Here is a 27,135-nt window from a genome sequence, read left to right as displayed (position 1 = left end):
GGGACTGTGTGCCTCTGCTGGCCCGGGAACACCTTGGGATTCCCCTAGAAGAGCAGGACCCAGTGGCCGGGGAAGAGGAAGTATCCTATTGGGCTTTTGCCCTCGTGACCGAACCCCAGGCAAGAGGCAGAGAAGGGAACGATGGAAGGAAGTCAGATGGATTTAACGTCTCTGCACCTCCATAGTCCTTCTTACGTGCTGCACATCAAAATAAAGATGGATACAATGGACCTGACACATGATGTACTAGAAGTGGGTATTGAATTAGTAAACATACCGCGGAATTCCGCCTTGCTTAGCGGGTAGGACGAAAATGTCGATTCTTCAGCCGGAGGATTTTCTTTGTATTTTCAGCACATCCACTATTTCGATGCGGAAACAAAATATATCTGGAAAACGGTGGCTATTGGAACCCAAGTATCTGCATTTTTTCCCAAATAGCAAAAGACAAGTATAAATAACCTTCTCTCCTTCTACCTGAGCTGCGAGGCGACAGCGGGCGATTATCAACCGCCCACCCGTCCGACCGCTCGGTCCTTTGTCTCGGATTTCCACGCTCGAGGGGTCGAGGAAGTTCGGCGGGCTCGACGTCACGCTCCTCGCCCATGACATCTGCCGGACGGGACGGTTTATTTAATAACAGCCGCCTCCCAAAAGGGTGAGGTAACTCCTTGGAGATGAAGGTGATGGAGTGTAGATAAAGGCTGCGCCCGAGGTGAGCATACGTGTTTCTTTATGGCAGCGATGGACATTTTAACCGTCCGGCCGGAGCTGCGCCTGAAACTCATCTCGGGTCACGTCGGCCAATCAATGCGCTGTAAATATATATATACACCGCTCGAAAAAATAAAGGGAACACTTAAAAAACACATCCTAGATCTAAATGAATGAAATATTCTTATGAAATACTTTGCTCTTTACACAGTTGAATGTGCTGACGACAAAATCACACAAAAACGATCCATGGAAATCAATTGTATCAACCCATGGAGGTCTGGATTAGGAATCACACTCAAAATTAAAGTGTAAAAACAAACTCCAGGCTGATCCAACTTTGATGTAATGTCCTTAAAACAAGTCCAAATGAATCTGTGTTGCTTCCTGAGTGGACACTATGATTTCACACAAGTGTGACTGACTTGGAGTTACATTGTGTTGTTCAAGTGTTCCCTTTATTTTTTTGAGCAGTATATATATATATATATATATTTTTTTTTTTTTTACTCTCCTTCTTCACGATAAGCCTTGGAGCCTTGGATTCCAAACGCCCTGATTTCCTCACCAGAGAATGAACTGCCCATCAGCGCGGGGAGATTGCGATCCGAGTCCAAAGCCGCGCATTTAGATCTTTCAAAACCCTTATCATCGTTTGACGATTTTATGAATAATTCCCATCACTGCCGAATTGCCGGGAGCCTTCAAATCCTCCTCCGACGGTGATTAGGGAACATGGAAGTGCACTTGTGTTTGTGCAATGTCTGATCACGCTAACAGCTTTTCCTATTAGCATCATAAATGAATTAGAGCGGCGGAGACAATGATCATTCTGTAGATTTTCACCGCGGGGAAATCATTTGGACGTTTTCTCAAACTACACAGCGTGTTTCCATTCCCCCCCCCCCCCCCCCCGAGCTCAGATCCTTTTCTCGCATAAAACCCCCGCCGGTGTTTGCGCTCAGCCGAAATGACCTTCATCTCTTCCAGGCGGCTGTTTTGTTTCAAAAGTGGAGGCTCTGCGATTCTTCTGCCGTCCCGTGCAACCTCTCGCCGCTCTGTGATTAGTCATAACAGCGGCCCGGGTTTCGGTCGACAGCGACGGCTAACGTGTGCGCGCGGGGTGACGCGCCGTAAACACGGGTTGTTATCACGACAGCACATATCTTCAGGAGCGCAGACAGATCCCGTGTACTAAACACCGCCGCCCCAGGGTTTATCCCTTTATCAGCTGCTGCAACTACCTCAGCTCAAGCTACCTCTGCGCCCGGGCTTCCAAAGCGGGCCAGATAGTGTTTCGCTCATGCTAGCCTCGCGCCAAACGGCACTTGTTTTATTTATATATCAATTTATTTCCCGCCGCATTTGGCTCAGGAGATTGTCCAAAGTGCAAGACGTCGGGCTGAAATTTGCATTTAGATGCACGGGTGTGCCTGTTAGCGGCCTCTCTGGAAATGTAGGAGCGGCGTTTTAATGGCCCCAGAGGACGTGTACTGAACTTGGGCCAAAATCATTTACATTAGAGGCGTTAAGAGCACCTTCATTTTCTTTGATTTTCATACCGGTTATTGACATTATGCATACCGGGGGGGGGGAGGGGTTACAAGTCCGCGGGGAGAAAGGACGTTCGGCTTCACGCCCCGGCTCGAAAGTTAAAGCTCGTGGTTCACCGCCGGCACCTGCGTGTCAGAACTCCCGCCCATCCGGAAGTCAGAAAAGAATTTCCTTGCAGTGCGAACGACAATTTAGACTCGAGGAGGCGTCGGCGAAAGGGCGACCCTTCTCGGAGCAACCTTGTAGCCCTCGGCGTCGGCGGGTTCTCCAACCAGGACGTCCCCGCTGCCCTTGTCCTCTCGCTCCCTTCACACCAGGTTGCTCTCATTTGAAGCCGATCTCCAGGAAAGACCACGTCCTCGGACTCAACCGGCTGCCAGATTGTCATAGTCACCTCTGTTGGTTCCCTGTGATACCCAACTTTCCAGCATTTCTCCCTGTTCTGATCCTCCACGACGGCCCCCCTTGTCGGTTCGATGGCTCGGTCCGTCCCTGCTTCCCTGTTCAGGCCACATCGGTCGCGATATCACACCTTGTCGCGCAATCGGACCGAGCAAACTTGTCGAGGAAAGCGGTTCGGGGATCTTTGTTGCTTGGACTCGAGCTGCCCGTCGCCGTCCTTCTTGCAGCTAAACTTTAACCCAAACTAATCTCAATCTCCAGACGACTAGAGGTTCGGCAATGCCTTCTAGACTTTTGTCCGATGGGAAGCCTCGCCGATAGTCTTGCCACCTTCTCCCCTCTTGGCAATCACTAACTAGCAAAGATCAGTTGCTCAATTCCTCCCGCCAGCGACGCCCCTGAACCTTGTTTCTCCGTTTCCCCCCTACAGTGGCCATTCCCATCCACCATGACGCCGGAGCAGGACCCGCCCGCCGCCTCACCCTGTAAGAACACACCCCTCCGGAGCGACGCCCGGCACCGACACACTCCCATTATGCCGTCCGAGTGCAAGAAAACTTCCAGGGCCGCCTAACACCATCTGTAAGTACCCATCCGGCGACTCCTCGGGCCAGTTCCTTCCCGCGTTTACCTTTAACATTTCGGCATCGTCAAGTGAGAAAAACAACCCCATTTGCTATTTTCCAAATGTCTATAATCTGAGCGGCAGAAAGTGGCGAGCGCGGAAGCGGAATTCTATTATGGTATCTGAAAGGCGATGTCTTCCCGCGGGTCGGCGTCCTCTATGAATATCAATTCACCTTTAGGTCGGGAAAAAAAAAAACGTGAACGCGCAAATTACATGTTTACATAATGCATAGGATTTTTTTTTTTTTTTTTTTTTTCATCCTCCACCTGAAATAGAATCGTTTCGCTAAACCTGGCGAGGAACATTAATTCTGACAAATGTATTCACAGCACACAGGAAGTCAGGTGCTCATTATGCATACAGGTGATGTATTCAGTGCATTCTAAGTACTTTATCAATTACTGTCGTTTGCGCTGGTTTTTTCCCGTCTGCGCCGAATCCGTGTCCGGGCGCGAGGCTAATAGCCGCGTCCTTGAACCGATATTACCGCCTGATACTTCCGCCGGGTTTCCGAATCGCCAAGGGAGCAGCGAGCGGGTCTCCCACGGCAAACAGACCGAAATTAGCTCTTGACCACGAGATCGCCGCCCCCCGTTGACACCGCGAGTCCTCCGATGTAAAGATACCGCGGCGGAGGTTGAGCGCGGGAGGAAAATCCACCATCAGGTAAGTGGTCGTCCGTGGCGACGCATAACGAATCGCCATCGGGCGCGTCTGAGAACGCGAGATAGGATCGCGAATCAGCGGTGGATCGTCTGCGGCCGCTTACCGTTGGTTCGTTGGCGCTTTAGATCCACAGTGGACAAGCGTCAAGAGTCGTACTGGCATTGAGCCGACGTCCAGTACCTGACAGTACTCCACAACCTCAACTTGTAAACGATTTCATGAGGATTCATTCACGGTGAAAATGTGAAATCTCAGGTTCTTACCTCCGGCGAGGACGGCGTTCGGGGATGTTTTACCGTTGGGTCACTTTTCAATTTGAGCGTAGTTCAACCTTTTGAAAGTGCGGTCGCGTGCGCACAAAAGCAACGGTCAAGTTTGGGAAGTGCGGCTCGTGTTTTAAAATAGCTTTTTGACTGAAATGGAGGCTGATGGGAGGTTTATTTATTCAGACCGGCTCCATCTCCACGGCGACGCATTGTCACTTTTTAAAACTCTCAGTTGTCATTTATTCAAAGTGACGTGCGGCAAATATCGAACGGGAAAAGAAGCGCCTTCAAAAGAGAAGAAAGAAATGGGTCTCGAAATCGGATGATGTTCGGTTATTTCCGCGGGAAAGACGAAGAGTCGGGCGTCCGAGTCCAATCTGGTCCAGACCTGAACCCGGATGGGTGTTCAGTGACTTGTAGCCTCACAGGTGGCAACAACGGGGGCAGGTAGAGGCTCGCTAGCGGCTGAAGCTAGCTTGAACCGCCTGTGAAGCTCGTAGCTTCTTGTTGGAGGCTTTAGCCGCGGCGTGGACCTGAACCCGAATGGGTGTTCAGTGACTTGTAGCCTCACAGGTGGCAACAACGGGGACAGGTAGAGGCTCGCTAGCGGCTGAAGCTAGCTTGAACCGCCTGTGAAGCTCATAGCTTCTTGTTGGAGGCAGGTTGGAGGCTTTAGCCGCGGCGTGGACCTGAACCCGAATGGGTGTTCAGTGACTTGTAGCCTCACAGGTGGCAACAACGGGGGCAAGTAGAGGCTCGCTAGCAGCTGAAGCTAGCTTGAACCGCCTGTGAAGCTCGTAGCTTCTTGTTGGAGGCAGGTTGGAGGCTTTAGCCGCGGCGTGGACCTGAACCCGAATGGGTGTTCAGTGACTTGTAGCCTCACAGGTGGCAACAACGGGGGCAAGTAGAGGCTCGCTAGCGGCTGAAGCTAGCTTGAACCGCCTGTGAAGCTCGTAGCTTCCTGTTGGTGGCTGCAGCCGCGGCGTGGAGTATTCCAACCCCGGCGAGCATCCATGAACGACCTGTAGGTCGGACACGGAGCGAAGTTTCGATGATTCCGGTCCGTCCGACTTTTCGCTTTCCAACAAACGCGTCCCTCGAAACCGCCGCGGATTCGCACTCCGTCGGCCCAGATGTTCCGATCGGGCTTTTGGCTTCCAGGAAACACGAAGACAAGGCTGCATCGGGTCTTTAATGAGAAGCCTCGTTTCTTTGATTTGCATTTTGGAGTCGAAGGAATTTGTCGTTTCAATAAACGCATAAGGTTTTTCAAAGTCACCGGCTCACTGCGTAGCATAATTGTGACTGTCAAGCAGCTCCGGTGGATCCTGGCTGAGCAGATTACGTCGCTTTTATGTTCCCAGGAACCCGGATTGTCTCCACAAAAAGCTTTTGAATTGCTCAGTAATGGAACGGCGCGCTTGAGGACGACTTCTTTATTTTTATTTTTTTTTCCCCTCCCTTAGAACATCCTTTCAATCCACCTTCCGGAATATGGAATTTGCATATTTGATCAGACGGACGGGCGTCTGCGGCCTCCGGATCGGGATCAGAGACCCTCCGAGCATTTAGATCAGGTGTCCTTGCAGGAGATGGATCTGCTCTAGCGTTAGCGCATCAGTTTTAGCTCTCGATAGCAACAACTTCTACTCTCCACTCTTGGGAGTGTTTGCGGACACTATCAGCTCACACACACACACACACACACACCGCTGTTTGATGCCGTTCCACCAACAACCCTGTCAAGAGGCGCTGCCTCTTCATTACGGCGACGCTGTCCAGAAGCGCCGCTCAAATGGACTGGTGGCCTCTTTGAACCGAGATTGCGCGCGGACGTGCGGCGGCGCGCAGCTCCGTTTTTATTTACTTTTTTTTTTAGCAAGAGAGTTGTTGTCGCTTTGCGTTTGAGCTACGCTGTCGAAGTGGCTGTGTATTCTTCTGACTTCTCTTTCCCCCCAAAAAAGGGACTGTCAGGTCAGTTTCACGTCAAGCCAACCGAACTCCTGGCAGGGATGAGCGGGAAATGACGATAGCAAGCGCGAGCGGTCGCTACAATTAGGTGGCGGGAACCTGAGCGGCGAGGCCGTTCTTCTCAAGATAACGCCGCCGATAGCGCGGATAGCATGGATAGCCTCGCGTGGCTACTCGTACGCGAAGGCTAATGCAGATGCAAGCCGTCGCTAAAGATTAGCTAAAGGATAATTAGCTGCGACGGCGAGGCGAAGATCGCCGGAAGTGTCAAATATGCACGAGGGAACCGAGGTTCGATGCCAAAATAGTTTTTCAGCGAGGGGCTAATTTAAAAAACTACTAATGCTTTATTGCTAACCGTAGCGATAAACTTTGTTTGTCACTGCAGCGCAACGATAACAATATCAATCAATATGAATATAAATATAAATAGAAGAGACAATGGAAAGGATAACAAGGATAACAAGGATAACAGGATGACAACAAGAAGATGAAATAAACAGGATGAGAACGGAACAAGGCTGACAGAAATAATTAAAATTAAAAAGAAAAAAAATGAGAATAAAAAAATACAAAAATAATAAATAGATAACGGAATGACATTTTCGGGTGTTTAAAGATGTCTCTTTTGAACTCTTGTTGCAGCTGAAATTGAGGTGTGTGTGTGTGTGTGTGTGTGTGTGTGTCGGAATTGAAATGTAACGCTTCTGTTGAAGCTACTTGAGACACGACGAGCGCTTTCACGTGCGCTTTCGCCGTTAAACACGGCATTTGTCGACAGAACGCTTTCATAGAATCCTCTTTTTTTTTTTCCCGACGCATTGTTGTTCTGCTGGAGAATCTCTCGTCGAGCGCGTTGTCCTCTTCGCATTCAATCCCCCACCACACACACACACACACACACACACACACACACACACCACCATTTTCTTTTCGTTTCTTTCCGCAGATGTTTTTAGCCTCCAGTCAGATATTGATTGAAATGTTCAGCCTAGTGTGAGGAAAGGGCGAGCGGTATTCAGGGGCGTTTGCTTGGCGGGGAAGCAGTATTGATTGTGCTTAAAGTGACAAGATTGAGAAGGTTCGCTCTGACATGTTATCCCCATCGCCGCCAACAGACAAAGTACGGGCCGGAGCGTCGGAGAGGATTGATTTCCGTGATCGCCGCCGGCCGGAGACCCGTGAATCAATCGCCCCGAGGCGTGCCGCTTTCAAAAATAAGTCAACATTTTGTCACGGCGCCGCGGTAATGTAAGGACCGGCACTCTATTTGATTTAAGATGACGAGTGAACGCGGCGGTAATGAATAGGCGCCGTCTTCGTCGCCATCTGTCGAGCGGGAGGAGGAGAAAAAAAAAAAAAAAAAAAAAAAACCCGAGCCACAAAGAGCAGTTGTATATTCGGAAAAAAAAAAGGCAGGTAATACCGGCGGCGGGGTTTTCCTCCGTGATTCACGGGCCGATCCCCGGCCCCCCTGCGGATCATCCATCAGTTGGAATTGCTCGCTTCCAACATTGGACCGTCAACAAGAAATAACAAATGTAACCATGCAGAGCAACACATGATTACAGGGTAATGATGCCCCGGGGTCAAAGTCACGTGACCTCATTCAGGGGCGGCTCGCCGCTGAAATACCGGCAGCGGCGTCGCCGGGGAGCGACTCATCTCTGGAGGTGGCTGCCGTTAGACTCCCGGTGCCGGTGGGACGTCTGCCTTTTCAATTAGTGCAGCTGCATGTTTCAAATCGTTGGAGCCACGTGACGCCGGAGATGATGCGCTTAAATGGATTGTCTCCGAGCGGATAATTTTAGCCCGAACCGAGCGTTACGTCTTTCCTTTTCCCTTCTGGGTCACCCGGAGGGGGGAAAGAAAAACCGCGGCGAGCCTACCGGTCGGGGCTCCGGGCGCGTCGACGCTCATTCCGGCGAGGTTCACAAGCTCCTCCGATGGCGCCGGTGGGGAAATTTTGCAGAACGCATCGGCGCCGAGCGCGATCGCTACTCCGGAGGTGTGAAGGAGAAGCAGGGGATCCTTTTCTCTCGGTCGCCAACCGAGTGTAAATCTGTAAAACGAGGCGTTTACTTCCAGTCGCGGCGTAGCTTTCCGTCCTCCCGCCTCGCCTGCTACCTTCGATGCTTCGGTGTTTCCGAGACGTGCGGGACGATTGTCTCGTCGTCCTTGTTGCGACCGGACAACCGGATACAATTCGATAGAAATTATCGCCGTTTTTTTCTTGCGAAATGTGAAATGAACCTAAAGTTAAACCCTTTTCTAAGGGGGAGCCTTAAAAGGTCCGTCTTTGCGCGCCGTGTCCCGAGCAACGAGAAGTAATTCCCTCTGTTTGTGACACCGGTTAGCATTCCAGCGCGGACAGCAGCTAAGTCATGTCGTATTTGATTTAGATGGCGCCGAATCACAGCGCCGCCGTCTCACGGCTTTTTCCGTGGAGACCGAGACCGCATTCTTTAAGAGGATCTGCAGGAACCCAAACAGAAGTCGGGAAATACAAGGCTTTTACCCGCGCAGACGCCTCGGACACGTCCTGGCTCAAAGACGGCAACCTTCGAAAGCTAATCTGTGACGGAGGGAAATCACGGCTTCGGTATTCAGCAAATAAATAACGGCGGTGGACACGATCGAGCTATGCTATGCGCAGACAAAATGTCCCTTTGCATGCTAAGCTAACGACAGCATCGCTCGGGGCTAGCCTCATGCTAACTTTAAGCTTTCTCAAATGGAGATCCGAAGATGCGTCCAGGGAGCGAGGACTCCTTTGAGCCATCCAGGGCTTCACAGAAGCACGTACTCTTTCGGCGCCTTCAATTTCTTCACTTTCCTTTTATTTATTTTTTTTATTCAGTCCTGAGACTCAGGAGATTGTTCTCATTTTCTCCTCCGGTCTTTGACGTGTGAAAAGAAAGAGGGCAAAACACTCCAAGCTCAAAGAGAGGTCTAAAAAAAAGCAAATAACGCCGAAATGTAATTAGAAACGTTTACGTCTCCCTTATCTCCGGCGAACCACCTTTCAAACTCCTCTCTAAATACTCGTCGGCGATTCGGAACCCTGCGGATTCAGATTGCGTCAATCCATTACGGTAATCTTCCGGGGGGAAGTGGAATGAACCATTAACGGGCGGGGGGGAGGGGTGCAGTCGGGATATGGACGCACCTGTGGTGAAGGAATTCCAAAGAGAGCGACAATTAAGCAGAGGTAAGCTAGCAGGGGGCGACGCTGCGCAGCTCCAGATGGATACTCGGCCCGGTAAGCGTTTGTTTGTTTATTTCAGCTCGATAATGGCGCAATATTAATAAGTAATCATTGAGGGGCGGCTGACACGTCTCAGTAATCTCCCTTCCCTCCGTCACGGAGCCCCCCCGCCTCCTTCTTTTGCATCGCCCGCAGGTTTCACCGCTTTCCAACGCGCCGCCGCAAAGCCAATTACACCAAATTGACGCGCGTCTTAGAGAAGAAAGGGTTCCTTGACTCCGGCGTCCATCCCATAATGTCCACCCGTTCGTCCGGACAGACGTGGAAGGTCCGTGTTTGCGCGCGGTTCGTTTATTTATCCGTTTTTTTCTCCGGACCCTAATGACATTTTAGTGAATGGAGCTCGGGGAGTCTGTTGATGCCTTCGATGTAAACTCTGAATAATTGATAAAATGGCTGCCAGGATATCGTTTTGGTCACGAGTTCTTCTAAAGCCCGGCGCGGATTTCGGGGATTCATCTCGGTAGATTCGACCGGGCGGCGGACCGAGGCTCCCGACCGCACGCTGACATTTTTAGGGCGTCAAAAGGAAACTGACGTCGCCCGTTCTGGACGGTTTTGCGAAACTGGGACCGGAGAGACTTTGGAAATGCAATGTTTTCAAAAGGGACGTGGGCGGACCCGAGACCGCTACGACTCCAGAGCACTTGGACTCCACTTGGAACTCCTCCAGGGTCTCCGAGAAGTGACTCCACCAGGTCCCTTCAAACATGTAGTTCCAATGTTGTCGCGCTGAGACAGGAAGTGTTGGGTTTATTAGAAAATCGCGGCGCCGACGACCGGCCCGGCACGCGCGCTACATCGTTTCAATGGATTCGAACACGACGAACGAACACGACGTGGATCTACGGCGCATTTTCCAAGACCCCCGAACATACGAGGTGAACGAGAGGAAGCGCGAAAATAAATTCCACGACTAGCCATTTTTGGAAACCTTCTGTTTTCCACTCGCGTCTTCAGTACTTCGAGTCCTCCCTCCTAATCAACGGGCGGCAGACGTCGAGGAATTTATGTGCATACATACATCTCTAATGTCCCGCGCACGGATTTTCTCATGCTAATATATTTTAATCATCCGAGGATTGCAAGCGATTGAAGCAAACAGGTTTTCATAGGCGCTCGGGGGATTAGCGACACTCTGCTAAACTTGTGCCGAGAAGCTAAATGGCGCGCGGAATCGCGTGCGCTCATATGTAACCACCTGCGTCTTGCGGACATCTGACCCCGTACGGATCATTTCCTCCCCCCCCCTTTGCCGTTTTTTAATTACGTCGTAAATGTCAACATATGCGCCATTCTTTCCTTCGCCGTCCGGGCGGGGAAGGGGACGCCGCCGATCCCGTGTCACATGTTGCTTGTCGGACAATTAGAGGCCAAAGGCCGGCCGAGAATAGTCGCTTTCTGACCTCCATCCCTGCCGCAGGGCGCCAGAGAAGAAGCGCAGGACGAGCGTCTTGGCAACCACCAATTAAGGCCGCGTTTCCTTCACATGAGGGCTGTTGCTTCAGCAAAGCCTCGCAGATAATGAGCCAAAGTAAACACTAATTACTGGAACTAGGCCATTGATTATACCCTTGTGACCCGAGCCGCTCCTGTGGGAGTTCATATTTCCAAATATCTATTTGACGGCAACGCGTGGATCGAAAGAAAACATCGTTCCGCCGCGACGGCGTCCTTTGGCGAAACCGCTTCGGTTCCTTCTCGGCTGATTACGCCCCCCCCCCCGCCCCCGACTGAACAGGCGCCGGCGTGTTGATAAATCTATTTGTGACAGCCGTCTCAGCGCTGTGAATTATGCATGTTTTATATATTTGACCTCTATATGACGAAGCGGGGGAAAGACATGAGCCCGTAAGCCGCCGCCGCATTACAGGCGGGGAGCGGCCCGACTGGGAAATGCCTGATTAGCGGGTCTGCAGCCAAGAAAACAATATGCGCCTCGTTCCGAAGCAAGGGGTTAGTCAAAGTATGTCAACAGAAGAGATGAGCGCCGCTTTCGCTGGGAAGGTTCACGCTTCTATAAATAGGCGAAGAAAAGCTCGGAGTTTGTCTCGGCCGGCGGCCCGCCGATAGGAAAGTTGCCGGTTCGGGCAAGAAGTGGCATCTCTGCCACTTTCGGTATGCTTGAATGGGTGAACGCCATCTAGCATAAAGTGCCTGAAAACAGCAAGATGTGAAGGCGGACACCTTTTCCCTTCGGAGGCTCGGCGGTGATACGACAAAAAGGGAAGTTTCTTTGTAAAGTTTCTCCGACTTTCCGTTTGTTTGACGGAGCGCAGCGCAACACCGAGGTTAGGGTGGAAACACTGAAACCCGGAGAACTCGAAGTGACGCTTGACTCGTCCGCTGCCGAATGTCGTTCGGCAAGCATACGAGGTAGCGCCCGCGGGGCGGGACGGAGCGTGACCTTCTGGTCTCGGCTTGATCGCCCGTCGGTAGGTGTAATGGTTTTATTCAGAATTTAGATGAGCTTCCATCGAGGTATCACCGGCCCGTCGCTTTTGTTCTGAATCAATGACAAACCGGAGCACTCTCCACCGCCGATATCGCCTCGGGAAAATTCACAGAGGCGGCGAGAGCTTCGGGTCTTGATGAGAATCTGCCGCGGGCCGACCGGCAGCGGCGAAGAACGACCTTCGTCTGATGAAGCTGCTGCTTCTTGTTCTGTCCCGGAAAGACTGAGCTAACTGCATTACAAGGCCCCGCTCATCCGTTAGCCGCTAGCTTCATTAGCGAAGCGGATTATTTAGGAGGCCGGCGATTAATTTCGGTGAAATTCCTCCGTCCCGAAAAATCCAAATGATCGACGATGAGCTCAGCCAATCGGTCTTTGCTATCGTTCCTGCCTCCCGACCCTTAAATAGGCCTGTTATATCGGGCTCATTAATGTTGCCCTTCATATTTTCGTACCCGGGCTACAGAATACCCGGAAAACCTCTTGATACGATCCACTCCGGTTCCCCTTATCCCACGACGACGCCCCCTCAACCGTCCCCCCCCCCCCCCGCGGTCAACCTCGGACGAACCCCTGGATCGTAAACAGACCGTTAATGATCTGCAGGCGAGGCCTTTTTTCTCAGCTGCCCCGATGAAAAAAGATAAACCTTTGGGAAGCAATTTCTCAGCTGCAAAAGAAAACCTCTGAGACGCTGAGCTGTCGAGGTTTACCTCCCTTCCCCCCCGTCCCCGGTGGGCCTCCGGTGTAATATGGCGTTTTATTATTTTCTGTAATTTTGGTTTATGCCCGGGAAGATGGAAGAGCTCTAAATTATCTATCATATCTTCTTTTATGTCAGCAGTCTCCCGGGCTCTGGTGCACAGCAGGTTGAAGTGCATCCGTACGGTCTCGGAGGTGCTCTCCAGACCGAACTGGATTTCTAGCACAGTTTCACAGACACAGGAAACCATTAGCAACTCATTAGCAAAGCGTGTTTGTGTAATGAGGGTTTGTTTACTTGCTTCGAAAGCGAGTGCTGGAAATTCAGGAAGTGACAACCCAATTACTTGTACAAATCTGGGCAGTGCCACGGAAAGACCATGTGGCACTTGGAAAAAGCAAAGAGCCCTCCTTGACTGACTTCAAGCCCAGGTTAGCTTCGTAAAAAGGTATGTCTGTATGACGCCAGAGCCGGGTGCAAAAAAATAAGCGGTGTCGGCGGAAGTCATGGAGGGGCGGAGTGGTACAGTATGCTCAAGCGCAACCGGTGAAAGGAACAGAGAAGAAGAAGACAACACGACATCGGTATGACCAGAATTCTCAGTCCACGTTTCACCATCCGGTCAATGGCCTCGCAGACCGCGGACACCCTCGTACTTCCTGTGGATGCTTCCAGTGCCGTGGCTGTTTATCAGTTCATGCACTAGAGGACGGTGCAGAGTTCAGAGGTCACCGGACGGTCTGCGATGGCATTGACTCCATGGGGACACGTGGACGGAGAACTCCGGTCATACCGACGCCGTGTTTTCTTCTTCTCAGTTCCTTCCACTGGTTGTTCTTGAGCATACCGTGCCACGCCGCCCCTCCGTGACCTCCGTGGGTAAAGCTTGGTTTTTCGCATCCGGCTACGCATCTATAAGCTCCCCGAGAACGCGGAGGTTCTCTTACCTGCATTCGACCAGCTGCCGTACTGCGCTGTGAAATTTTCCGAATAGGACGTTCTCCCCGAGATAGCTCACCGATGGCATTTGTTTTCAAAGGAGAACACCGAAGTGGAGTCACTTTATACTCATGAAAGCACATTTCCCTCAAGTCCCGCGAAATTGGCTCCAATTATTTTCTGTGAAGATACAACTTCTAAGAAATTGGACTCCTTCTGCCACTTCTACCGGAGGAAGGCACGGGCTGTCATGCGTCCCAAAAACTTTCACCCCGGGGAACCGTTGTGCCTCCTCGCGTCCGTCCGACACTACGGAGGAGTGGTTGTATCTACTTGGCCCCCTGAGGCTTGGGGGTAACACCTGGAACACACCTGGGTGAACACAGCTGCGCCGGGAACTCTCGGGATATGACATAACGGGGGCTCGCGGAGGGCCCGGCTCACATTTCGGGACAACCGGGGTCGTTCCGTGTTACACTCGTATATCCTGACCCAAGGATGGCCTCGCCCAAACGGAGATACTGGATTTCTGGCACGAATAAAGAAGAAGCGTCCCAATCTGGACACCTCAGAACAGCCGATCAGCGCGTTGACTTCGCTTGCTTAGAGAAGGAAGTACTAATCAAATGATACTTTCCTCAGCAGGACACAAATGTCATCAATCCCAACTCGGCAGGGATTATCCTGATATAATCTTAGTGATACATGACGGTAGCTTGAGTGCACATTCGACGGTAGCTTGAGCGCACATTCACCGCGGAGAGGTAGGTTGTGGCTGTTCGGCGTCTGATTTGACCGATTTCCATTCCCTTCTCCAACTCCTTTAGGGAAGAAAATGTGTTTTTATTTCTTGCGCTCCGGGCCAGGCACAAAAATAGAACGGTACGAGTACACCGTTTGTCCGCAGGGGTTCAGACGGAGCCGCCGTTCCAGATCATTACCATTCATGGCGCCTTCCAGGACGGGCGCCCCGGTTTTCCGCCGAAGTCAGAACCCGCCTGTCGGTTTTCGCGCCACTGGAAAAAACGGGTGAAGCGTCGCTCTTCAAAATGGCAGCGTTAGCTTAGCAGAAGGGAAGGGCAGCACCTGTAGCTGCGCGACCAACTCGGGGGTCGAAACGCCGCCAAATTAAGACTTAACCGGGACGTCTGCGTGTCTTATTGGCGGATAAAACCGTATCAATTTTTTGGGGACGAATGGTTGAATCACGTCTTTGCACCTGAACGTTTCAACCACGCTTTCTCATTTTAGTGTCTCTCGCTCGCCCATTTTTTAAATTAGCGCTGTGAATTTCCGTGAGTGCCTTTCCTCTTTAATGGAGGATTAAACTTATTATCCTCTCAGTGCCGGCTAAGGAAGCATATTTCACCGTTTTTTCTTTCCTTTTTTTTTTTTTGCAGTGGGTTTTCACTGAGCATTAACCAAAACATTGAAAACGACCTTCTGTTATTGGACCTTATGAATGACGACTTCTTCTTTTCCCGTGGGCTTTTCCCTTCAGGCGTCTCCACGGCGAATCCACCTTCTCCAGATCCTCCTCTCTCACACCGACTCACTTCACATCCTCTCTCACGATGTCTATAAATCTTCTCTTCGGTCTAATTCCAGCTTCCCTCTACCAATATATTCACTCTCCCTGCTCTGTCCGGGACCCAAACATCTCAGACCTTCTCTCTGAAACATCTAATATGTCCTCTACATCTTCATCTCCGCGACCTCCAGCTCTGCTTCCTGTCTTTTGGTCGTTGTCAGAGTTTGTAGAACATCTCACCACTTTCTACTCCACCTTTCCTTTCATTCTGGCTGATGGTCTTCTATCTCATTGGGATCTTCTTAAGTTAGACAAAAGTTCTATCAAGAAGAAGAGTGACGCTCCCCCTGCTCTTGTCCAGGACTACTTCTTTGGATCACACCAAAGTCTGCTTGTTTAGTCCAGGAAGCGTCCGCTGTCAAACCGCTGAATTTCGGTTTTGCCTTGAACTTTCGTCGGTCTGTAGGCGATGGACCGACGGCAGTTTGGATGCTCGGGTTCCGTGACTGTGGAGAAGCTACTTGTCGCTCCCCGATCTTCTCCCGATGGCCTGATCGGAGTCTTGAACGGCAACTCAGCGGCCGTCGGTGTTTGCCAATGCAGGAATGCTTTCCGTTGCCGTGTAAGTTGAGACAGTTTCGCCATTTCGCCACGTCGGACCCAAAGAGCCGCGTAAGCGGTGACAACAGGTGGCGCGTCACAGAACGGACAAGCTACCGACCTAGGCTACCAACTGGACCCGACCCAGGGGCCTGAAGGAACATTTGGAGAAAGTTCAAGCATCCATGAGGACTGATGTGGACTCCGGATGACGGTTTCTATCATATCCAACATCGGCACTCTGGACCACAAGAAGCAGGACTCTTAAATTTCCTCCCGGTTTGCGGATTCCTTCAAAATGAAGCTCAGGCTGCTAAAGAAGTCCCCTTGTTTCAGAAGTCCTGCTAAATGCCCTGCCATTGCTCCTTCCTCCACAGGCCGGGGGGGTCGGGGGGGTTCACGCAAAAGAGGATCCAAAAAACAAACCGAGCGGGAGCGCAGTGGATGTGTTCCAGGGTCACAGCTGGCTTCCTGTAATTTTGTATCCAGATATTCATCCATCTGAAAAAATCAAGTCCTCCAAAGCTTTTTTTTTTTTTTTTTTTTTGGGAGTCAAAAAAAACAAACAAACTGATGTTTGATTGAATCACAAACATCCATCGGTGACGATCTCTTTCCGCTCGGCGTGCAGAAGGAACCCGAGGTCGCCCCGAATCGGAGGCTCTTCGGCCGAGACGTCGGTACGTCATTTCGAAAGCGAGTCGAAAGCGAAGAGACGACTCGCCATCTCACTTTCTCTCTCCGTCCCGACGCATTTTCAGTGACGGAAGCGGCGAAATTCCAGAGGGAATGAAAGGGTGAACGGTTGCATGTCTCTATATGAGAGGCTGATTCACCAGATGTGTTTCTGTGAAGGTTCTCAGTTGCCCAGATCATGGAGAATTCTTGTAAAATCTCCACGTCGTGGCAACCGGACTTGAATTTCTTCACTTGAAGAGGTTTCAGCTCCTCATCCCAGAGGCTCCTTCAGTTCTAGTGACCTTAGACCAAGTTCTGCGGGAACTTGTGATGCTAACGGGGCTGTCGTTGGTTGGAGCAAAAGAGCAAGTTAGCTGGATTACCTGAACTGGACTCTTCCTCTTAGACCCGCCCAAAACCCCGGCAGGTATATTCAGAAACTCCCCTCAGGTCATTAGAATCGAAGAAGCCTCTGGGATGAGGGGCCGAAACGTCTTCCAGTGAACAAACTCCAGTCCAGTCGCCAAGACGAGAAGATTTCGACGAGAATCCCCCGCGATCCGGACGACCGAGAACCCCCGCAGAGGTGGGAAGCTAAACGCTAAGCAAAGGTGCGAAACTGCCAACTGAGGCTCATGTGGACGTTAGCGGGGGCCGGTTCTGGCGGTCCTGGTCCGTGTGCGCGACCTGTCTTGGTATCGATCCCAGTGAAAGGTCACCTACTCCCTGCAGGGACGCCTTTTCTGTTTTGACACCAATGGCTTCTTGGACTCCGTCGCCCTCTTCCAAAAACTGGCGCTAGTGGACCGCCGAGTCGCGCCCCGAAGAGTTGGCTCTCCTGCGTTGCGCCATCCCTACGACTTCATCTGGATGAGTCCGAACGGTTGCGCGTCTGAGATCGGTCCCCGGTGAACCCCGACTCTCGTCCGATGACGGCCGGAATAGGCTCCGCCCCCTGCCACCCAGACGCAGGATAAGTGGTATAGATAATGAATGAACGAATGAACGTTTTCTCCGCCGCCGGGGGTGACGCGGCGCCCGGGTTGGGGAAAAGGGCGCCCGTCTCGGCCCGGGATGAATGTGAGGTGTCAGGATTTGATTAATGCTTGACATCAGCGCGCCGTCCGACTCGGCCGCGCTGATAAAGCGGGAGGAGCCGCTGACGGATGGGCCGCCGTCATCCCAGATAAGGCTCATTTCTCCCCCCGGACGGCGGACATTTCTATTTTGACACAAAGACCGTCTTTGTATCGCCTGGCAGATCGCATGGGAGCGCCGCCACAAAGGTGTGTGTGTGTGTGTGTGTGTGTGTGTGTGTGTGTGTGTGTGTGGTGAAACACCTGGAGACAGGTCGCTGTTGCGGTAAATTAGTCAAATGATTAAACGCCAGATGGCGCTGCACTGGCGATAACTCAAGTGAAGGGCGACCCCAATGTGTGTGTGTGTGTGTGTGTGTGTGTGTGTGTGTGTGTGTGTGTGTGGACGCGTCCGAGAGCCGCATGCGATTTGACACCAACCCGCAAAAACCCTGAAGGACAAGCCAAAGAGTGACAGCTCCCGGACGGGCGCAGCATAAATCACGGCTTTCAATCGCATTGTATGCATACGTGCTAATCAATACCCCGGATGGATGATGATTAGGACGAGCCGGGTAAACAGGAGGGTGATCGATCGCCGGCGCGCCGGGTTCAAGGGGCGAAAAATGAGCAGAAAGATGCATCCGGGATGAATTTTCCATCTTTACATCAGGAGAATTCACGTTAAACCACGCGTCCAACGGGACGTACTCCCGTTGGCCCTCGAGGCCGAGCCTGTTAGGAAGATTTACCGAACCTTCCGGGTACCTGCGATGGATCGGGGGCGACTCCCGGGAGGCCGGGGTAAATGAAACGTCAACATCTGTGACACGTGATGAAAATAAATGGCGCGCTGAGGATGAGGAGGAGCGAGATCCCCGGTTCAGTCGCCTGTCAAGTTTTACGAAATGAGCTTTCTAGTTAAGACTCCGGGGAAAAGGAAGGGCGCTTCCTGCCGTCCGGCGGCCAATTTGGAAGAAGCCGGGGGGGGGAAAGGAGCAGGGGGTCGCGACGGGTTCTAGTCGCCGAGCCATTTATCGAGCGCAGAGGGAGGAAAAATAAAACACAGAGGTGTCGTGACGACCTGAAGGAAACCTGTAAAACAACAAAATCGGAGAGAAGGCTTTTTGAGGGGACTTGGTAAAATCGTCGAGAAGTTAGCATCATTTGCGGATAATAAGACGCTACGTTATTCCCACGGCGGCTTAAGCGACAACGCTGCTAATTGATGGAATTTTGGGAGGGGCTAACGAGCTTCACGCCGCTAAAACAGTTAGCCTGGTCACATGGGACCGACGAAATGAGCGTGAGGTCGTGCTTTGCGACACCGAAGAAGACGACTTTAACGGTTTTAGCGCGCGGGAGGAAGACCGAGATGGCGATGGGCTGGAGTACGACAAAGCGGGGATCGAAAATGTATGACTTTTCCTTGTCTTATTTATTATTCATCTTTTTCATCGGGCGCTGTTTGGGAATAAAAGCATTTCCAGTATGTATTTGCAGATGTTACTGCTATGGATTTAATTATAAATTACATGTTACAATGTTGACACCTGTAGCTTATTGACAAGTGCAGCCTTCTTATCTATTTACATATTTTTAGCCCGTGCGGCTTATAGTCAGGTGCGCTCAATAGTCCGGAATTGACGGTACCTGGAAATCAGATTTTGCCTTGGTAGCAATAAATAACGTCCAGTTGCTTCAGGCCGCACAGCGAGAAGGTCCTTTCCGTGTCCTTTAGCGGTCGAGGTGCAAGGCGCTAACCAGAGGGAGCAACTCTGGGTTCGGTGTCTCGGCCACACTTTGGCATGCAGGAAAGTGGAGCTGGGAATCCAGTGGTAGCTCTCTATTTAACTGACATAGTACCCCGTGCACAGATCCCTGGTACTTTTTCTCAAAAGTAGATTCTAAAATAGCACCCGCTAGCTTGAAAAGGACAAGTTACAAGTTAGCGGGTAGCTAAAGGTGCCCTGATCGGTGTATGGGCGACCGGTAAACAAATGAAAAAAGGAACAGGACTTGTAGTTTTTGTTCCCTTTCCCTGATTAGCGTATCAGTGTCCGAACTGCATCTGGGAATCCGGTGGTAGCTCTTTATTTAACTGACATAGTACTCAGTGCAAAGATCCCTGGTACTTTTTCTCAAAAGTAATTAAAATAGAACCCACTAGCTTGAAAAGGACAAGTAGTGAGTTAGCGGGTAGCTAAAGCTATACTGATCGCTGAACGGGCGAGTGGCAAACAAAAGAAAAAAGGAACAGGACTTGTAGTTTTTGTTCCCTTTCCCTGATTAGCGTATCAGTGTCCGAACTGCATCTGGGGAAAAAAAAAAAAAAACGATCACCTCATCTCAAGTATCCGAGCTTGGCAGGCATCAAAAACACCAGTCGCGTCTTCGTATAAAATGTGTTCATGGGCTTTTTGTTTTTCGGCCGCCTGGAGTTCAGCTTTCCTAATCTCTGTCATACACCTTCCTCATCTCCTCACTGTAATTATGGGCTACATTCACCACGGTTAATTAAGCGCCCCGGTAATCGTGTCAAGTAATCCCAATACAGAATGGTAGCAGCAGGATGTTGTTGGGGGAACTTTTCAGAGATGCTAAAGCCGGTGTTGCGCCAGACGCGTTTCCGTTCCGCTGCTAAATTTCCCCTTGCCTTGCCAGTGAATGTCAGTTCACCTTGATTTGGAATGAAGTTGTTGTCGGCTCCTGTCAGAAGCTGTAGCCTTCCTCTGAGCGCCGGGGAACAAAAGAGCACAAATATAGGCCAAAATATTCAATCGGATCCTCTGTGCTCCTTGAAATCCGCTCGCCCGTTATTCCTTCCCATGAAAATAACGCCCCGAACTTCGCCGACTTCTTGTTAAGCCGTTTACCTTTCAAAAGCGGCGTTTTTTGCCGGCCGTATCCCGGTCACGGTCTCGTGAAGCGTGAATCCTTGAAGTAGAAACCTTTATTTTTTTTTACAATTATCATACAATTAAATACTCTATTATACATTGCTGCTGTCATCTTATGTTTTTTCTTCCTTCTTTATGGAACGAACGGAGGATTCATTCATTCCGTAATGCCGACCTACAGCCGCATAGCTTTTAGCTTCCCTTAGCATGTCCAGAAGTTTAACTTTATCTGCCATAGATAGCATCTTCCTGCCGCAGGGGCTTTTGTCGCTCCGGAGCGTTTTGTCAACATTATAGCTTTTAGAGAAACTCAAAATCACGAGAGAATTTGCACGTACGTCATGTAAATTCGGCAAGCTGTTTTACGTACGTGTATATATTAAACTGCGACGTTATCGACGCACAGGTAGAGAAGAAGCGGAGTGACTTTTTAGCCAATCAGAATGCAGAACACGATGCACCATGCAAATCCGTGAAGCAGCGAAACCGTGAAAAGTAAACCGCGTTATAGAGAGAGATCACTGTAGAATTTATTTGGCCTTTTCAAATCGGTTGGGAGATACCGCCGTCTTTTGCGAACAGGTGCTCTCCTCAGTGCGCCACGTTCCGACACCTCTTTCCAAGAATTACCGCGCGCCTGCGAGTCTTTAAACGCCTCACGAGATGTTATATAGATGTTCATACCTCATCCTTTCATACTGATAGCCTAAGAACCGTTCAACCTTCCGTCCAAATCTAACGACGGTTCGATCGTCCGGATGAGCAAAGGTCCCGCTCGGATGACGCGCAGAGAACAAGCTGCAAGAACTCCAGAGCCTCGGCGAGAGCGAGAACAAATCTTCTCCTTACGGACCTTAATTTAATGCTGCTTCTTTTCACATCACCCACGCTGCTCGGGCTCGCTCGCCGCTTCGCGAACGGAAACGTTTCCAAGACAGAAGTAGCCTTGTTCAGATCCCGGGTACGGCAGAGGCAGGGTACTTGGATGAACCCACCTGCAACGTAGGAGGAAACAAAGCGCTGTTTGGTGTGAGAGAGAAAACAACGGGGATGCAAACGCCTCTGTTTGTATCCCCGGCCTGTAAGAGTCCCGTCAGACGGGATTCGCAATCGGACGCCACCCTCTAAGACTCGCGTCGGGGAAGCGACAGGAGCCGAGAACGCGCTGGGGCGGATTCTCAGATCTGTTTTCTTGAATAGTTTACATTTTCAAAGAGTCTCTTGATGTCGGTACTTCAACGGCTCGTCTCCGGAGTGGGCGGAGAAGTTAGGGTATATTAGGGTACGCTGCAAAGTATCTTCTTTCCGCGCTTCCCAATATTTTTTTGTACCGCTAACATTGACCTCGCGCTTGATCCTGTCGGGTTTCTGTCGATCATCTTCAAGACGGTCCAGACCTGCTCTACATAGAAAGTGTTCGGCTTTTCCCGAACAAATAGATCCCCTTCCGGTTTGTCTGAAACATTTCGACCTTTATGTCCACGGACCGCAGAACTTTAGCATTCTAAGCAGACGTAAAGGACAGGATGGATTTTATTTCAGCGAAAATAAGGCGAGACAGTTTGGCTCGATATCCGTCCGCCGGCCGCCGGGGGGTTTCGGCGAGCGCGGAAACCCGATCCATCGGACTCGCGCGACCTCGTGGGTATTTCCGAACTTCGCCCGGGGATTTGTTTGCAAGCTAACGATGCGGAGACAAGCGAAGGAGCCCGAGAGTAATTGGATCCGCCAAAAAAAAAAAAAAAGTTTGTCCATGTTGTTCTGTTCCAGCGTAACTTCTGGTCATAATTAATTCCGATAGGATTCGAAATTGAGAATTCATTAAAATCAATTGGCGAAGCTCTGGATCTGGCGCTCGCTCACGGCGGTGGACCGTGGCGGTCCGTCCAATCAGAAGGCGAGAAGGCGGTTCCTCCGATGCCCCTCCTCCCTTCTTTTTGGCTCAGGCACGAAGGAAAACGAGCGCTTGGCCAGCCGTCCTCCTGCGGTCCCGTTCGTCTTGGCCGATCCGACAGGCGACGGAGAGGAGATCCCCCCCCTTCTCCGGATCGATGATCCCTGGAGAGGCATGAAGTCGGGTTAGATGTACTGTACCGGTCATTTCCACCTCCGCCGTCTGCTTCCATCCGCTCTCCGGATCATTAAACAAGATCGCCGCTCTATCAATACCAATTCCTTTTTTTTATTTTTTTCCCCAAATCATTTCAACAGTCACAACGTTTCAGTCGTAAACCACAAGAACATGAAAAGCTCGAGAGCCGAACTGTCATCGGTTCAGGCGCTAAGCGCCGCACCTCCCAAATAGCTACGCGCTACTTGCGGCGTCCTTTTCCCGATCTGGAAATCATCGGGAAATATCACCGACGGCAGCACCTGCTCAACAAGACGAGGACATTTGAGGTTCGCAGCTCGAGCTTAACCACCTTCTCATACGCCTTCATTCAGAACGTAATGACCTTCTCCTTCAACTGCTGGGCAGGAACCTCCTGGTCCGCTCCAAAATAATCGTCCAACCCCTCCAACCGCTCACCCGTTTTACCCAAATATCAAAAGCGTTCTCGCAGATCTTTCCGCCCAGCTCTTGAGCGCCGATAAACGCCATCCATCCATCCATCATCTGTACTTACCGTAATTTCCTGACTATTAGGCGCACCTCAGTATAAGCCGCACCGGCTAGCCGATCGCTATCTCTGGCTTCCGCCCGCGTGCTAAAACCGTCAAAGTCGTCTTCATCGGTGTCGGAGTTGAACGGACTCAGAATTTCCGATGTGGTCCGATGTGACGAGGATAAACTTTTTAGCGGCGTGAAGCTCGTTAGCGTCCCCCGCCCAAAGTCCATATATTAGCTGCAACGTTGTTTACGTGAAAAAAGTCGCGGCTTATCGTCCGAAATTACAGTACATATATATATATATTATTCTCTTTTTTTCCTCTCTTTTTTTAACCTTATTGTTGATGTTCACAACTTTGATGCTGCAATTTGTCCCCAGAGGGACGTTTTTTCTGATATTGAATTTCTCAACCGATCTAAAGGCTCCGAAGCAGCGCGCGAACCTTAAATCTCCGTCCGTTTACGCTCCTCTTCCCTCTGGTTTTGGACGCGCTTGTTTGCCGTTGAATAATTCAACGGCAACGGCGCTGATGGATGACTTTAATCATTCTTTAAATGAGAATCAGAGGCACGATCATATTATCATAACCGCCGCATAATTATAAATCCAAGGCCCAAACGGCGACGTAACATCACCTCACGCCGGGATGGAAATTGATCCGAAGTGAATGTAAGAGTGGAATGGAAGTTAATGGCGTCCCAATTTTCCTTTGTTTAATGCATCGCCGGGTCCAAGACTTTAATTTCAGGCGCCTTTTTCCGAACGGGAGCTATTTGAATCAACTCTGCTCGGCGGGTGTTTGGAGTAGAAAGCGTGTTACTTGTGCCGGATCGACCGGGCCGTCCGGAGGTCACATGGACGCCAAATTTCAACGGCGGTTATTTTTCTCTCCGTTTCGGGTCAACGCTATTAGCCGTTTAGCCGTCGGGTGCGTCTCCTCTTGGCTCGCCGGTCTCAATCTCAGATCAACGCGTCCGAAAACCCGCCTTTTTAAACGATTTCTCCCGGGACGTCGTCGGCTTCGGAGCGTTATCTCCAGCCGTCGCCGGGATCAATTAAAATCACGGGAGTCGGGCTCTATAATTAGCGACAGACGAAATTTCAGCCTCCTGGCGATTTCATCAAATCTGGAGTGAGAAAAGCCACGCTGATGAGGAGGAAGGCGGCGGCGCTCGGGGCTCGGAGGAGCGCGCTAAAGCCTCCCCTCCGTCTCCTCACGCGCAAAACGCCGCTTTTATTACCGCGGCGGTCAATGATAATAATCCTTTCATGGGCGCCCGGGGGGCCGCGGGGCGCCGAGCTGTTTACTTCGCGTCGGGAGCTTCTCCACCTAGCTTGTATTTAAGTGGCCGGAAAAAAAAAAGCTCTGGTTGCCGGTGAACGTCAGCCAACGCAGCTGCTAATCGGCGACGATGAATCGGATCGGCGAAGCCCCTCCCCGTTTTCACAAATAGTCGGCTTGCGGCGGACGCCCAGATGGTCCGACACCTGCCGCTACTTCTGCTCGCGTCCCCGGCCATCGCGGGCGCGAAGCACCCAGGAGCCATTTATCAAATCCGCCACGGCAGGAGACCCCGCGGGTCCAAGACCGGATCCTCGACGGGCTGCTAGCGCGAGAGGAAACTCACAAAACGCCTTCGCAGCAGGCCGGGACAAAAGTTCTGGGTCGCGGCCACATAGAATTATCACTTCCACTCCATTTGCTTCAACCCAAAAACAATATTTGCTGGCCAAACTCTGCTCATCCAACATTTGATCCCCTCCGGTTTGACCGAGCGCTTCTGTTCCAACACCCCCGCCCGGAGCTCGCCGAGGCCAAAGCCCACGTTTGCGCCGCAAATATTTGTTCAGACCCGACAGTCGGAGCTTTCAGACAGAACGCTTCTAAGAAGTGTCCGGCTGGAGTTTGTTTCCAGGAAGTAGCCTCCTCCAGGGGGCGTCTTGGAGTTCGAGAGGGACCACGGTCGGGACCTGCACCTTCAGCTCCACAACAAACCGGCAAAGGAGAAGAAGAGGAAGACCACGTGGATGCCGTGGAGGTGGACTAATATTACCCACGTTTATCTTCGAGCCCCGTCAGCTAACTGCGCGCTCGTTCTGGACAAAATGTTCTTCTGCGAGCTCTGGAAACTCCTCTGAGGCGTAGAAGAGCTCGGACCTCTTCGTTGCTCCATCTTTGCTAGTTTGCAAGAAAACATCCGACCGGTGGCTACGATGGTTCTTGGCAGTGGCGTTCCGCAGTCCACCTGAAGTATCTGGCCGTGGCTTCCGAGCTCCACCAGTCGTCACGCATCGAGTTCTTCTGCCGTCTGAACGCAACCAACCAAAGCAACCGGGCACCTGAAAAGGTTGAAGGACGTTTAAAGAGTCCCTTCGGCGCGAAGGAGGCTAATTCTTCACGGAACCTTTTTCGATTTATTCATTCCTTTCAAGGCATTTGGGGAAGCGCGGCTGAATACCTCCGAACGGCATCTTCGCACCTGCACAGGATTACTTTCACCAGAAAAAAAAACAGAGTGGTTATGCAAGCGAGCAGCGGCCCTGTGGAGGAGCGTTAACCCGGTTAACTACAGCCACGGCTAACTCCTACAAGTCCTGCAGGCTCAGACGGGAGTAAACAGATCAATAGGCTCACCTGGAGAGATGGATGCTCACCTCCTCCAGCAGCAGTGATCAAGAAGATCTCGCAAAGCCCCCCCGCCCCCGTCTCAGCTGCAGGCTAATGATGCTAATAGGCAGCAATGCTCTCAGAGACCCTTTATTACACTGATTAGGCCGACAACCCCAAATATAATACCCTAATCTGATAAAGAGTTGGAAGCAGCTGAAGTGAGTGTGGGAGTTGGGGGGGTTGAACCGGGATGGGGTTTTGTTGTGGGTGAATGTAAAGGCCAAATTGCAGAGATGGGCTCTTTTGTGTCGACGTGTTGGGGAAATGTCACCAGTAAGAGGTTTACGGTTTGTGTGAAGTGTTCTTGGAAATGAAGCCTTTTGGAAGCGCGCTACCGAAACTGACAGGCTGCTGTCGGCGACTGATAGAACCCTCCTCGCCCTCCACCTCCCCGTCATCCCGGCAGTCGGTATCTTTTGTGGTTACATTACCGAGTTCCTCGTGGTTCATTAGACAGCAGATTGTCCGCGTAATATCCAACGGGAAGAGGCAGACGAGTAGAGACGCCGGGCGAGGGCGGACGTTTACGGGCCGTTCCCGTCGTTCCGGGTAAAAAGCTAAAATGCCGAAAACCGCCGTGTGTTTTGATTTTCCTCCCGTTCCGCGAAGTACGCCGCCACGCGCCGACGGCCGCGCGCACAACAGGTCGGCCGTGGCGGTTCAATTTGATCCGGGCAGCCGTGCGTGGCCGGCGGAGGTCCGGCCGAAGCCGGGAACGCCGCCGTTCGTGAGGGGAATTCAGAAGAACCGCCCCCCTCGCCGACCGGGAACAACTCCGCTCGTGACATTGGGGGGGGGGGGGGGCGGGAGTCCCTGCGATGGGAAGGTCCACGGTTTTGATCGCCGGACACCGAACTCCTCGGGTTCCCTCGATGGTATGCTTAGCGCCCGGCCCGGCAGCTGCACCGCCATCGCTTTGTCTATCCAATGGGAGGCCCTTGGGAACTAAAGGGGACCAAACATTTATCTTGTACCACCGGAGCAAGGGAAGAGTAGGTGGTGACACCTTCCAGGAGGTTTGGCCCCTGGAGGTCCATCTGTTGGAGGCCTTTATGAGGTTGCGCTTGGACGTGTTGCATTTGCCTTGACACACTTTTAGATAACGACTATATAAATAGAGTAACAATAGCGATGACAAGAATAAAATAAATAAACGAAAATAGGCAGGATGCGAGTGGGCTGAGACCGACGAGGATAAAAAAAAGACAACAGAGTTCGGGTGTGCCATGTGAGCGGGTGACGTGGTGAGGTAGTGGAAGCACGGATGCGCCTCCGGCCAATCAGAGTCGTGTGCCGTCCAGTTGTGCATTCCGACGGCCGTGGGCGAAAAGAAGCGTCTAAAGCATTGGGCTGGGATGAACCGTTGGCCCAAAGAGCCGCGGGATTGTCCAGGGTAGCTCCTGGTTTGCCCTACCGCCCGGCCAGCACACTATACCCAAGAAGAGTACGCTGGCTACCATAGACTGGTAGAAGGTCTTGAGTCTCCTCAGGAAGAACGTAG

The 27,135-nt window shown here is 51.4% G+C and overlaps 1 protein-coding gene across 1 annotated transcript in view; it reads left to right on the top strand.

The window, feature by feature from the left end:
- Positions 1-27,135, top strand: part of chrm2a (cholinergic receptor, muscarinic 2a) — a 69,629-nt gene that overhangs the window by 14,714 nt on the left and 27,780 nt on the right. Inside the window, exon 2 of the mRNA XM_086146313.1 lies at positions 3,101-3,252. The gene's annotated coding sequence lies outside the window, so the exon portion shown is untranslated. The remainder of the gene's footprint in view (positions 1-3,100; positions 3,253-27,135) is intronic.

Source organism: Fistularia commersonii, chromosome 5 (assembly GCF_037954325.1).
Source record: "Fistularia commersonii isolate RoL2024-O1a breed Wild chromosome 5, RoL_Fcom_v1.0, whole genome shotgun sequence".
NCBI classification, from domain to species: Eukaryota; Metazoa; Chordata; class Actinopteri; order Syngnathiformes; family Fistulariidae; genus Fistularia; species Fistularia commersonii.
Note: the sequence above shows the minus strand (reverse complement) of the source record. Positions and strands in the feature narration are given on the sequence as shown.